The 12,619-nt window shown below is 34.7% G+C and overlaps 1 non-coding gene across 1 annotated transcript; it reads right to left on the bottom strand.

Moving 5' to 3' along the window:
• Positions 1–9,052: 9,052 nt before the first annotated feature.
• LOC116109110 lies at positions 9,053–9,159 on the bottom strand. The gene has a single exon (XR_004124729.1). It is a non-coding gene; the product is annotated as a small nucleolar RNA R71 (small nucleolar RNA).
• Between the last annotated feature and the right edge of the window lie 3,460 nt (positions 9,160–12,619).

Raw genomic sequence — 12,619 nt, 5'->3', positions numbered from 1 at the left:
ATCCTTGCATTTATATGTATATGCATATCTTCTTATCTTACTTTACTTTCTCAAATTATGTTTTGCATAAATTCGATAAATTATCATATTATCTCGAAAAGATTACTTCTTTCTTATACTTAGTTTTATAATTTTGCTCAATTGATAATATATAGATTAGATTGAATATTACTAGTTTTGGTAATTTCAAATGCATATTATAGCATGAAGATTATAAGTTTAGTAACAAGCATATAAGTTGATTTATTAAATGTGAAATCATGAACCCAAAGATTAGTTTTGCAGAGGAGCCAATTCTTAAAATAACATAATGACATAAAACTGTAAAAAGACGCCCACAAAGCCTACGCTCGTATAGTCCCGACGCATTGCTTGTAATTGTATAGTCCCAACGCATTGCGTGCCGTCACTGGAACCAACGACACCATGTTGCATAATGCCTATGGGTTTCTTGTTCAACGATTCCACTCGAGAGGAATAAAAATATCAGCGTTGATATAGACATTTGGATCAAGCAACCGGCTCAAAGAATCTACTGCAGGCTCCACGATGCATAATCCACATATAATTCAATTTAAACTTCTCAAGCATAAGATTAAATACACACTCCATATCAGAATAACTAATAAACGTAAAGTGGACATATTAAAAAATCAATCATTTGTCTATAAGTTGATAAGACAGAGTATATTAGCTAGCCAGAAAAGGAAGTTAATCTTATTGGAATAGCAAACAATGAGAAAGACTGAAACGTAAAATACCATAAACGTTGATCCACGATCCTTAGATTTCATTCCCATACAAAACATATTTCCAAAGTAAAATAAACAACAATATTGAAAAGATCTTGATGATATTAAGCAAAAGATATTCCATTACATAATATGTAGTTCATTGATTTACCTTGTACATTTCAACAGGCGTACACATATATGTCTCCAACAAAAGAACTCAACTATCCTAGCAGAAAGGAAGAAAAATAAATCAGACTTTTGTGCATAATAGAAGCTGTTATCTTAATCAAAAACATCAGAATTCACAGTTTCTTTTTTTCTCTTACTTTAGATATTAGCTTCCCTGGTTATAATAAGTACCATGGAGAACAAATCAAACTGAGACCAGTGAAACGGTTTTCATATCCCATTCAACATTTTCTGCACAAATTAAAAAAACCCAAGAATTGAGAACAGAAATGCAGAAAAATATCTCATTATAACAGAGCACTCTTTCACATTCCCATTGTTTTCTCAGCCACCAAACGAAAAAAAAAAAAAAAAAAACAATGTCAGAGAAACCAAATTAAAACACCAAAAAACTCACAAACACCACCACATTCGGAAACCCAAATCCTAAAATCACAAACACTTCATTCTGCCAACAAAAATCGACAATTCCTACAAATAACTCAATCCGAAATACAGCTCCACAAACCCTAAAAAAGAAATTTAAAAAAAGACAAAAGAAAGGAAGAAACTTAATATAATTTTATTTAGAAACATACATAATGAGAGTCACAATACCTTGTACGGGAGAAGAGGTAAGTTTTTCTTCCGTTCTTGACGCCGACGGCCTGAAATTTCGTAAATCTTCGCTGGATTTCATGAAATCATGGACGGGTTAAGGAAATGGTTTTTGCGGAGTTATGGTATTGAAATGGGTTTGAGTGAATAAAGGAGTGAAGTAGATGAGAAAGACGTCAACTAAATATTCCTTAAGCCCCCTCTTGTTCAAATGTCGTCGTTTGGTCCTCGTCAAATTTTATTTTTAAAAGATAATAACTTATTTAAACCATTGAAAAATGCCCCGACACGATACTTGCACCGGCGTATTGTAACTAAACCAGCACGGAGGGCTATATCAGCATCAACCTCAATGGAGGCAAGCTTTCCAACGCAAGTAGCGTCGAATTCTGCCTGTCCAAATGCTGACGCATATGGATAAATATCGATAATTCCCTGAAGAGGAATATTGTTACCTCGATCCCAACACGTCGGGGTATTATAAGTATTTATTAACGTCATAAACACATCGGCGTATTATCGGTGCACCGACACCAAGTCTTAGCGTCAATGTATATAGCTTTGCCGATAGGTGATATCTGCAGAAAACTTCCATGTGTTTGTCGCTTGACGATACCACAGAAATAAAAAGTTAATTACAAAAAACCCCCATCGTCAATAACCGTTAATGAAAAAGGGCAAGAAAATATTCAGGGTTTTATTAAAGTATATCAAAAGTCAAAAACACTCTTTATATGTTTATTGTAGGTTTTATTTTGAGGTTAAACGATTTGCAGACCTAGAATTAAACGTAATTATTAATTTTTTTTCTTAAGAAAAAAAATAAGAAACAAATGATAAATTACTATGAAATATGCAAATTAAATTTCTACGAACCGCTGGCAGCCATAGCAAGTGGGTAATGAGGAATAACTGGTTTCTTAACCCTTGTCCCAAATTTTAATAAAAAGATATTATACAAAATTTTAAAATAATTTTGATTCATATTTTTAATATTAAAAAATTATAGAAAAGTAATTTTATAAATAAGAAAAACCATATTCTAATAATTTTTCATAAATTTCAAGTAACGCGTTATGAGTTTCAAATTTCTTAGTACCAAACCCTCATTATTTCAGAATATATTTCATGTTTAATGTTAATAATTGTATTTATAGTATTAAATTTATTACTATTTCCAGTTTCAAAACAACATTCAACATTTCGAGCAACGTATTATTAGTTTCAATTTAGATGTTCATTTTATCAAGTTTCAAGTTGGACGTTAATTTATATTATCTTAGGTATCGAGTATTATTTGGGTTCTAATTCTATGTTGCAAGTTTAAACGTGTTAATAGTTTCAAAAATCTAATTTCAGATACCAATACCAAGTCTCTTTTTTTTAACAAAATGGGACTAATGCCCAAAACAACAAAGCAAGACTAAAACATCACGAATGTTTGGCCCAAAGGGCCAAGTCCTTAAGAACAAGAATACTAATAAAGAGGCAGGGAAATTAATATAGTCAACTCCAAGTTGGCATCGAAAGGCTCAGCTCAGCCATGCCACCCGCAACAGCGTTGCATTCCTTGTAGATGTGCTTCACAAAGGCAGGTTTGATGAATCTTAATCACGTCTTGGCATGCAGACACAAGGGCAAAGTGGGGGTGTTCTTTGTTGACACCTTTGAGCACCATATGGATGACTAACTAAGAGTCAGCCACCACATAGAGAGGTGGGTTCTTCTCGAGAGCAAGCTGAAGGCCAAGGAATAAGCCCCACAACCTTTGTTAGTAGCAATGCCATGGCACCAACCACTAGTCTCATTGTGAATCACTCCACCAGCACCTATGTTGTTTAGGGTGCCTTTCTTGGCTCCATCAGTGTTTAACTTATAATGACCCTAGGAGGGACACTTAGATGGAGAAGGACAAAGCAATTAACGCAAACAAGAGTAAAAAGTTAAATAATATAAGACTTTTTCAAGAGAAATTTAACTGCTCCACAATACTATTTTAAATGAGGAAAGACATTGCCTTTTATAGATATAGCCTACACACGTAGCCATAACTCCTAACTTATCTAAACCACTTTCTAAAGGATTACTTGCACCCTACTTCACTTATCACATCACCTAAATAAGAGCCACTCAACATAAGAACAGGAGCAAACACTGAGACTCTTTCAACTTCAACAAAATACTTATTTGCCCTTATTTAATAAAAACTTTGAATCACTCTTCAATATTCCTCCTTAATTCAAATTTGCAAACACCCATGTGCAATATGAAGTAATCATGCTTGGCTTGAGGGAGAGACTTGGTCACAATGTCTACAACTTGCTCATTTGTATCACAACAAGTCTTCAATGAAATCATTCCATTTGTTACCAGACTTCGAATAAAGTGATAATAGATGTTAGTTTGGTTCTACTGTGGAAGGATATATTTTTTGTCCTTGCAATAGTTTCTCTGTTGTCACAAAAGATCTCTGTTGCGCCAACTTGTGCTTGCTAAAAATCAACAAATAGTCTTCTTAACCATACTGCTTGACAAGCAAATGAAGTTGCTGCTATGTATTATGCCTCTGAAGTTGATAATGTAACAACTTCCTACTTCTTTGAACTCCATGAAATTGCTCCAGAACCAAGGCTAAATAAATTACCTAAAGTGTTATTTCTTTCATAAAAACAACCTACCCAATCACTGTTACTATAAACAAATAATTTGAAATCTAATACTTTTGAGTACCAAATTCCAAATTCAATAGTCATTCCAACATATCTCAATGTTCTTTTAGTAGCCCCAAGATGTAGCTTGGTTGGATTGTGCATAAATCTGGACACTACACCAACAAAGAAAATAATATCTAGCCTTGTATGATACGAATAATTCAAACCACCAACCAGACTTTTGAAATATTTTGCATTAGCCATTTCAGTACCATCATCAAGACTCGACTTTTCTTCAACATTCATTGGTGTGGCAACCACTTTGCAATTCACTATATTAAATCTCTTTAAAAGATCCATTGCATTTGCATGTTTCCTTTGTGAAATAAAAATTCCATCTACATTTTGTTTCACCTCAAGACCAAGAAAATAATGCTATATATAGACCCAAATCTAACATCTCAAATTTCTTCATCATGTGAGATTTAAATTCAGCAACAGTAGACTCACACGATCCCATATATATTATATCATCAACATAAAGACAAACCACCAAAATGTCATTTTTACTTTCCTTCTTCAAATAAAGAATTGGCTCATTGTCACTCCTTTCAAATCCATTTTCTTTAAAATAGGAGTCAGTTTTTGCATACCATGCCCATGGAGCTTGCTTTAACCCATAGAGTGTCTTTTTCAACCTATAGACTTTATTTTCATTGCTACTAACTATAAAACATTCAAATGTGAGACATAAACTTCTTCTTCCAATTCACCATTCAAAAATGCAGATTTAACATCAAATTGATAGATATACCAATTAAGTTGAGCAACCAACGCTGAAAAGGTTCTCACCGTTTCAAAGTGTGCAACAGGGAAGAAAGTTTCTTCAAAATCAATTCCTTGTTGTTGGGAATATCCCTTCGCAACCAGCCGAGCCTTGTGCTTTTGTATACTTCCGTCTGCATGTTATTTGGTTTGGTATACCCATTTGAGCCCAATGACATTTTTTCCTTCAAGCAAACTCACCAAATCCCAAGTCTGATATTTTTTTTTTAATTGCTCTCAACTCTTCTTCCATTGCATTGCACCATCTTGACTTTTTCACAGCCTTTTCAAAGCATATAGGATCTGAAACAAATAGAGCAAATGTTTAGGTTTCATAAATCTCCCTCAAGGATTTGAATTTTCTTGGAGTAGTGTTAGAGTGATGCAAATGACTCCATTAATGTGATTAAAATACCGTTGTTATGATTTAATTTGAATTTATATTGAGACAATTTATGAAATTATGATTTTATTCATGAAAAATCACATTCTAATGTTTTCTTATGAATGTTGCATGTTTGGAATGATTTTGAGATTGTGTGAGTCGATATTAGGTTGTGGTTTATTGATTAGGGCTGAATTTATCTCATTTACGTTGTTCAAAATGTAAAGTGTCATATTTTCAAGGGTTGATTTTGTCACTTTTCAATCGTGCAGGGATTGAAATGTTATTTTCCATTTTGACTATAAAAAGAAAATCAAATCGCAAAATAGGGAGCCAACCGCCGCCAAAATAAAACCTCACCTCCTTGGGTTGCCGACCGATGACCTTTCATCTTCCAGGCTGGTGACCCTTCACCTTCTCACGCCAACTAGCCACTCTCCACCGTCGTTCACCCCACGCTGGTGACATTTTGGCTCCCAACAATGTTTCCTCCATTTTTGGAGTTGATTGGTCTTCTTCAGCGCCGATCCACCTCCCTTTGTGTTGGTCTATCTCCCACGAGAATTCTCATACTAATTCTGACAAAAAACAAAGTGTCGTTAGTTGTTCTTTGCCAGAATTAGTGTGAGAATGCTCGTGGGAGATAGATCAGCACAAGGGAGGTTGATTAATGTTGAAGAAGTCCAATCTACACCGAAAATGGAGGAAACATTGTTGGGAGCCAAAACGTCGCTGGCGTTGGGTGAAAGATGGTGGAGAATGGCTAGTTGGCGAGAGAAGGTGAAGGGTCACTGGCCGACGACCAAAGGAGGTGAGGTTCTGTTTTGGCAGCGAGTTAGCGACTAGCTTCCGATTTTGAGATTTGATTTTTTTTTTTATAGTCAAAATGGTAACAGTTATGTCAGTCCCTACACGATTGAAAAGTGACAAAACCAACCCTTAAAAAATATCATTTACCCCCCTAAATAAAATAAATTAGATAGATTCAGCCCTAATTAATTAACCACCTAATATCGACTCACACAATCTCAAAATCATTCCAAACATGCAACATTCGTAAGAACTCATTAGAATGTGATTTTTCATGAATAAAATCATATTTTCATAAATTCTCTCAATATAAATTTGTTGAATAAAAATTTGTTGGTGTTGAACCCATTGGTGGATCATCAGAATTTTCTGAAACTTCAATCTGCTGCCTTTTATCTTCACTCCATACCCAACTTGCATCTTCATTAAACACCGCATCCCTACTAATAATCATCTTGCCACTAACATGGTTATATAGTCTATGCTTTGGATTTAGGACTATAGCTTGCAAAAATGCACTTTTTGGATTTTTTATCAAGGTTTTGGGACTATAATTTTATCAAAGCATAAGCTATACAACCAAAAAATTTTAAGTGACTTACCCGTGGCTTTCTACCTTTCCAAGCTTCATATGGTGTTTGGTTCAAGACAACCTTTGTAGGAGAAATATTGAGGATGTACACTGCGGTTGCAACTACTTCTTCGTAGAAGTTATCCGAAAGATTTTTTACTTTCATCATACTTTTGGCCATTTCAACCTGATAATCCTATTTTTCCCTATGATTTTGCATTGAATTTAAATAGGATTTAGGATACTTCTCATACAATTTGGGCCATAATTGCTACTTAATTCTATTATTTTTCTTTGCAGGCCCAAACGATGCTTTTGAGTATAAATGACAATGTTGAGGATAAATTGTGTACCTTGAGATTTGTAAGTTAGAATGACCTGAATTTAAAAGCTATGGAAAGATAAGAAGCAGATCTAGAACTTTCATGTTTTTGGTTTCTCCTAATTATAACTAGAAGAGGGTGAAAACTTGGGTTGAAGTCGTGAATAGCATGTCAGGAATTGAAGAAAAATGTCTTTGGACGTACTTCAGTATTTTGGCCATAACTTGATCTATAGACCTCATATTTGGCTGATTCTTGAACTAATATAAATATAATTTAAAGGGATACAATTCATATGTTTACTACGTTTTCAGATTCAGATGTTACCATGCTCAAATCTAGCCTGAAAGATCCTTGTTGCGGCAAAGAAAAAGTGTCGCCACGGTGAAACTGCGTTAGATGCGAAAAAAATAAAATGATGCATTTTGGCTTTCTAGGGCTTTATCCTTACATGAGAGGGGTATAAATTGGCACGAAAAGGAAGGGAAAAGGATCTTGGTTCATCATTTGGGGGGCAGCTTTTGGAAGGAGAAGATTATTGAAGATTTGAGCTTCAAATTAGAGCAGATTTCTCCATCTTTTGCTTGTTTTTCAATGATGAACCTTGATTCAACTTGTTTTTATTATTATTATTATTATTTTGAGTATGAGCTGAGTTGTTTAGCTAGGGTTTGATGTAACCTTGATACAATGATTCAAATTTATATGAATTGATTTACCTTGAGTTTTAATTTCATGATTAAGTGTTTATCTCTTTGCTTAATGACTTTTGAATGCTTGATCACCATTCAAATGCTCGTTGTTCACAATGAGACTAAGAAGTGATTTGTGATATGTGCCTCTTGGGATAAATACCATAGATTGAGCAAAAACTAAAGATAGATAAACGTAATCAATGAAATCTAGATATAATTTCACAAAGCTTAAGAGACCTTGAACTATTAAACTTCAATTTTTGGGTTCGGAAGGTTAATAGGAATAGGTGGGGTGGTATATCTTGAGAAGGAGTACCAAACAACTTAGGAAATTTGATTTTCAATCAAGGAATTAGAACTTGGGTAATGGGTTCTATGATTTGGGTTAGCGTATCTAGGTGAAATCAAAACCCTAGCATTTTTTAGCATTGTTTAATTAGTTAAGTTGTTGGGTTTTGTTTTAATATCATTTTTATCATTTATTAGTTGTTAATTTTTATTTAGTTGTTAAATATTCCATCAATCCAATTTATTGTTGCTTCAATTAGGACTTAATACTAGAGAAATCAGTACTTAGTAACACTATCCTCGTGGGAGTGATACTCTACTTCATCACTTGATTACCTTTTGCGACTAGTGTACTTGCTAAATACACATATGAATTAACACACATTAAGTTTTTGGCGTCGTTGCTAGGGATAGTTGATTATTAATATTGATAGTATCTATTTTGGTGATAAATTGAAGCTTTATTTCATTTTTATAGTTAATTGTAAATATTTTATAGTCTTAAACTTGAGTTCTTTTGTTTTTGTTTTTAGTTTTATTTTTATTTTGTAGTTAAGTGTAAATTTTGTGAATACTTAAGTTTGAATATTTTCTTGTGTGGAGAATCATGGCAAAAGTACATAAAATGTTGATGGGTTATGCCATACCAATGGTGCAAGAATGCAATTATGGTATTACAAGGCCACCTGTTGCAGTGAACTTTGCGATTAAGTCGAAAATAATTCAGATTATCCAACAGTCAGTCCAATTCAGTGGAAATTCATATGAGGATCCAATTTGCATATTGCTAGCTTTCTGGAGATTTGTGACACATTCAAGGCAAATGGAATGACTGATGATGCAATTAGGCTGAGATTGCTCCTTTTTTCATTGAGAGATAAGGTGAAAGGTTGGCTCATGTCACACCATGCTGGAATAATCATCACATGGGATAGATTAGCTTAGAAGTTTCTTGCAAAATACTTCCCACCATAGAAGGCAACAAAAATGAGAAAAGACATTATCTCTTTCATGCAAGGCAATGATGAATCACTATATGAAGCTTGGGAGAGGTACATGGAGTTGTTAAGGAAATGTCCACATCATGGTCTACCGTTTTGGATACAATTCCAAACATTTTACAATGGGTTGCTACCAAATATTCAAACNACAATTTATGGTGAATCTTTTATGTATATACAGGAAACTCTTTGGTCCTCTAGAAGAGTGCTGCAACAGAGTTTGGAAATCTAAAGAAATGACAGAATACCTCAACATAACCGAAAATACAATCCCTTGGGGATCACAATTGCAGGAAAATGACGTGCCCTGGCCTGTGATGGCAACCTTCATCCAAGCAAAAAATGTTTCAGACTCCATATATTTATCGGCCAATTTTTCAGCTCAAGCACAAGTGATAGCCTATTTTGTCCTGTATTTTATGGACCCAATTCTTCGGTATCCTTCAAATCAAACTAGCAAGGTTAAAATTTACATAGACAGCCAATAGTTGGGTGTGGAAGATGTCCCTAACTGGGACAACTATAGGGATGTGCAAAGCGCGGTTACGTTTTATCCTGTTAGGGTTTCGGGTTCAGCCAACGTAACCATTTCTCCGGCAGAGGGGTCTACGTTGGCACCATTACTGAATGGCATGGAAGTTTTTTATGTGATTGATGTACTTAATGGAGGACATGGACATCTTCTAAGCTTCCCGCTAGCATTACTTGTAATTTTACTTCATTTGTTTGGCATTTTTTCTTCTTATTGATTTAAAAATGTCTTAATATAGTTAGTGTAATATAAAGGTCCTTCAACTTTCAACGTCGATATAATTCGAGTCTAGTTGTAAACAGCGTCTTGAAAGGGAACTCATTTCTCTTCCTCTACCTGGCTAGTTGTGTGTAAGAAATGCCTAAAAATTTCTGCTTGCATAAGCTAATATGCTCTGCAAAAAAACCACGTACTGCATCTAATAATGAACCCAAAATAAAGATGTAAAAAAATAAATAACATATTGATAATTTAATTAAAAAAAAAACCCACCTTGAAAGTTGTAAAAAACACAATGTCTAGCCGCCAGATCCACTAATATGAAGGTTTGAAATTCTCTAAAGCTTTGGAAAGTTGTGTACATCTTACAGAAATATAGATCGCCGAAGGGCCGAACCCAGATAAGCTTTTTGTCACACATTCATTTCATAAGAAATTTTACATGATTCTCTCTTTCTTTCTCTGAAAATGGAACGATGGAGGATTTTACCTGTACCATTATTTCTATTTTTTATACTGTTTAGAAGATCTTCAGAGCATCACAGAAAGACGTCTTTTTTTTTCTCGAAATTGTAGTTCTCACAATCTCCAAACTTTGCAACAAAACATGTTAAGTTATTTTAATTACAACATCTCTTATCCCACAGAGCTTTCTATCACCGGGCACGGCTCCAGTTGGTTGCTTCTTCGTTGGGGGTTATCAAATGAACAACCACCACTGATATTTGGGGAAACTAGAAAATACCATATGAGATACCGATAACGAGTTTATAAAAAAGGGCCAAAACATTCACGTCACCCGGAATTAGAGCTTCGCATTTGATAAGATAAATACCATACGAATTTCCCCTATTAACAACACAAACTGTTACAAGTTGCCATTATCTTCTTCTACTAATTAAAGTTATAAATTTCGAGCTGGGTTTTTCTATGGTAACTAAGAAGGTCGATAGAAATTTATAGGCAACAGTGACGTCGTGTGGAAGCCAAGAAGAACCTGTTTACCATTATTTCATTTATAGGCCCATGAACGAGCAACTGCGTCAGTTTGCTCAGTGAGCAGTGAGTACTACGTTCATGGAGAGGTGCAAATATAAGTCANACATGATTCTCTCTTTCTTTCTCTGAAAATGGAACGATGGAGGATTTTACCTGTACCATTATTTCTATCCGCGATACTGTTTGGAAGATCTTCAAAGCATCACAGAAAGACGTCGTTTTTTTTCTCGAAATTGTAGTTCTCACAATCTCCAAACTCTGCAACAAAACATGTTAAGTTATTTTAATTACAACATCTCTTATCCCACAGAGCTTTCTATCACCGGGCACGGCTCCAGTTGGTTGCTTCTTCGTTGGGGGTTATCAAATGAACAACCACCACTGATATTTGGGGAAACTAGAAAATACCATATGAGATACCGATAACGAGTTTATAAAAAAGGGCCAAAACATTCACGTCACCCGGAATTAGAGCTTCGCATTTGATAAGATAAATACCATACGAATTTCCCCTATTAACAACACAAACTGTTACAAGTTGCCATTATCTTCTTCTACTAATGAAAGTTATAAATTTCGAGCTGGGTTTTTCTATGGTAACTAATAAGGTCGATAGAAATTTATAGGCAACAGTGACGTCGTGTGGAAGCCAAGAAGAACCTGTTTACCATTATCTCATTTATAGGCCCATGAACGAGCAACCGCGTCAGTTTGCTCAGAGAGTAGTGAGTACTACGTTCATGGAGAGGTGCAAATATAAGTCAAATCTGAAGAAGTTGTTAACTGGTAGTTTGGTTCCAGGTAAAATTTTCTGAGCCTATCTCATATTTATACCGAAAATTCTTTGGTTGCGACAATTTTGCTGCAACCGAAATTTGGAAATTTGAAAAAGTCTCATGCCAGAATCCAAAACTCTGCATTTCGTTCAAGAAATGTGGGATTACTGAAATCTTATATTACCTTGAAGATTACTAAGAATCTTTAGAAAAATGTGTTTAGTTAGTTAGAATAAATATGTGTGTATGTTATATTAATATGTTTGGTTACTAAGAATCTTTAGAAAAATGTGTTTAGTTAGTTAGAATAAATCTGTGGGTATGTTATATTAATATATTTGGTTAGGAGGAATAAATTGGTTGGTATATTATTTAAATTACTAAATTGCCATTTTTTAAATATTAATATAATATTATTTTTATTATTAATTTTTGAATAATTCTTTTAACCCTCAATATTTCAGATTTAGCTAAAACACTACGCTTATATAAAACTTTAATTTATAACAAAATCACCCCCATCACCCTGTCGCCGCCTACCGCCATCGCAAACCACCGCCAAAAGTTGTCTAGAGTCACGTGAGTAGCCCACTGTGACCGGGAGGCTCCGATATGGCCGTTTTTGGCCATATTGATGGCCGAAAATGGCCATAGAAGACTACTTTTGGCCGTTAACAACCAGATTATTGACCATTATTGGCTAGATCTATTCTGGTTAACGGCCAGATCCACTGCCGTTAACGGCCAAATCTAGTCTTCTATGGCCGTTTTCGGCCAGAAACGGCCATATCGAAGCTTCTCGAAGCCTCCCAGTGACTCTCGATCAATTTTAGCCACTCTGGCGACGATCAGCGGTGGTTGACCTGCTGTTGGCAATGGTGGCTGGGGGGTGGTCTGTAATTTGTTTTAAATATAAGGGCATTATTGACTAAAAACTTAATTAAATAAGGGTAAAATTGTAATGGTGGATTAATGTAAATTTATTTTAAAATAAGAACATTATTGTCCAAAAATTTTATTAATA

Source organism: Pistacia vera, unplaced genomic scaffold (genome assembly GCF_008641045.1).
Source record: "Pistacia vera cultivar Batoury unplaced genomic scaffold, PisVer_v2 Contig571, whole genome shotgun sequence".
NCBI lineage: Eukaryota > Viridiplantae > Streptophyta > Magnoliopsida > Sapindales > Anacardiaceae > Pistacia > Pistacia vera.
The sequence above is the reverse complement of the archived record's forward strand: the minus strand, read 5'-3'. Positions and strand labels throughout refer to the sequence as shown.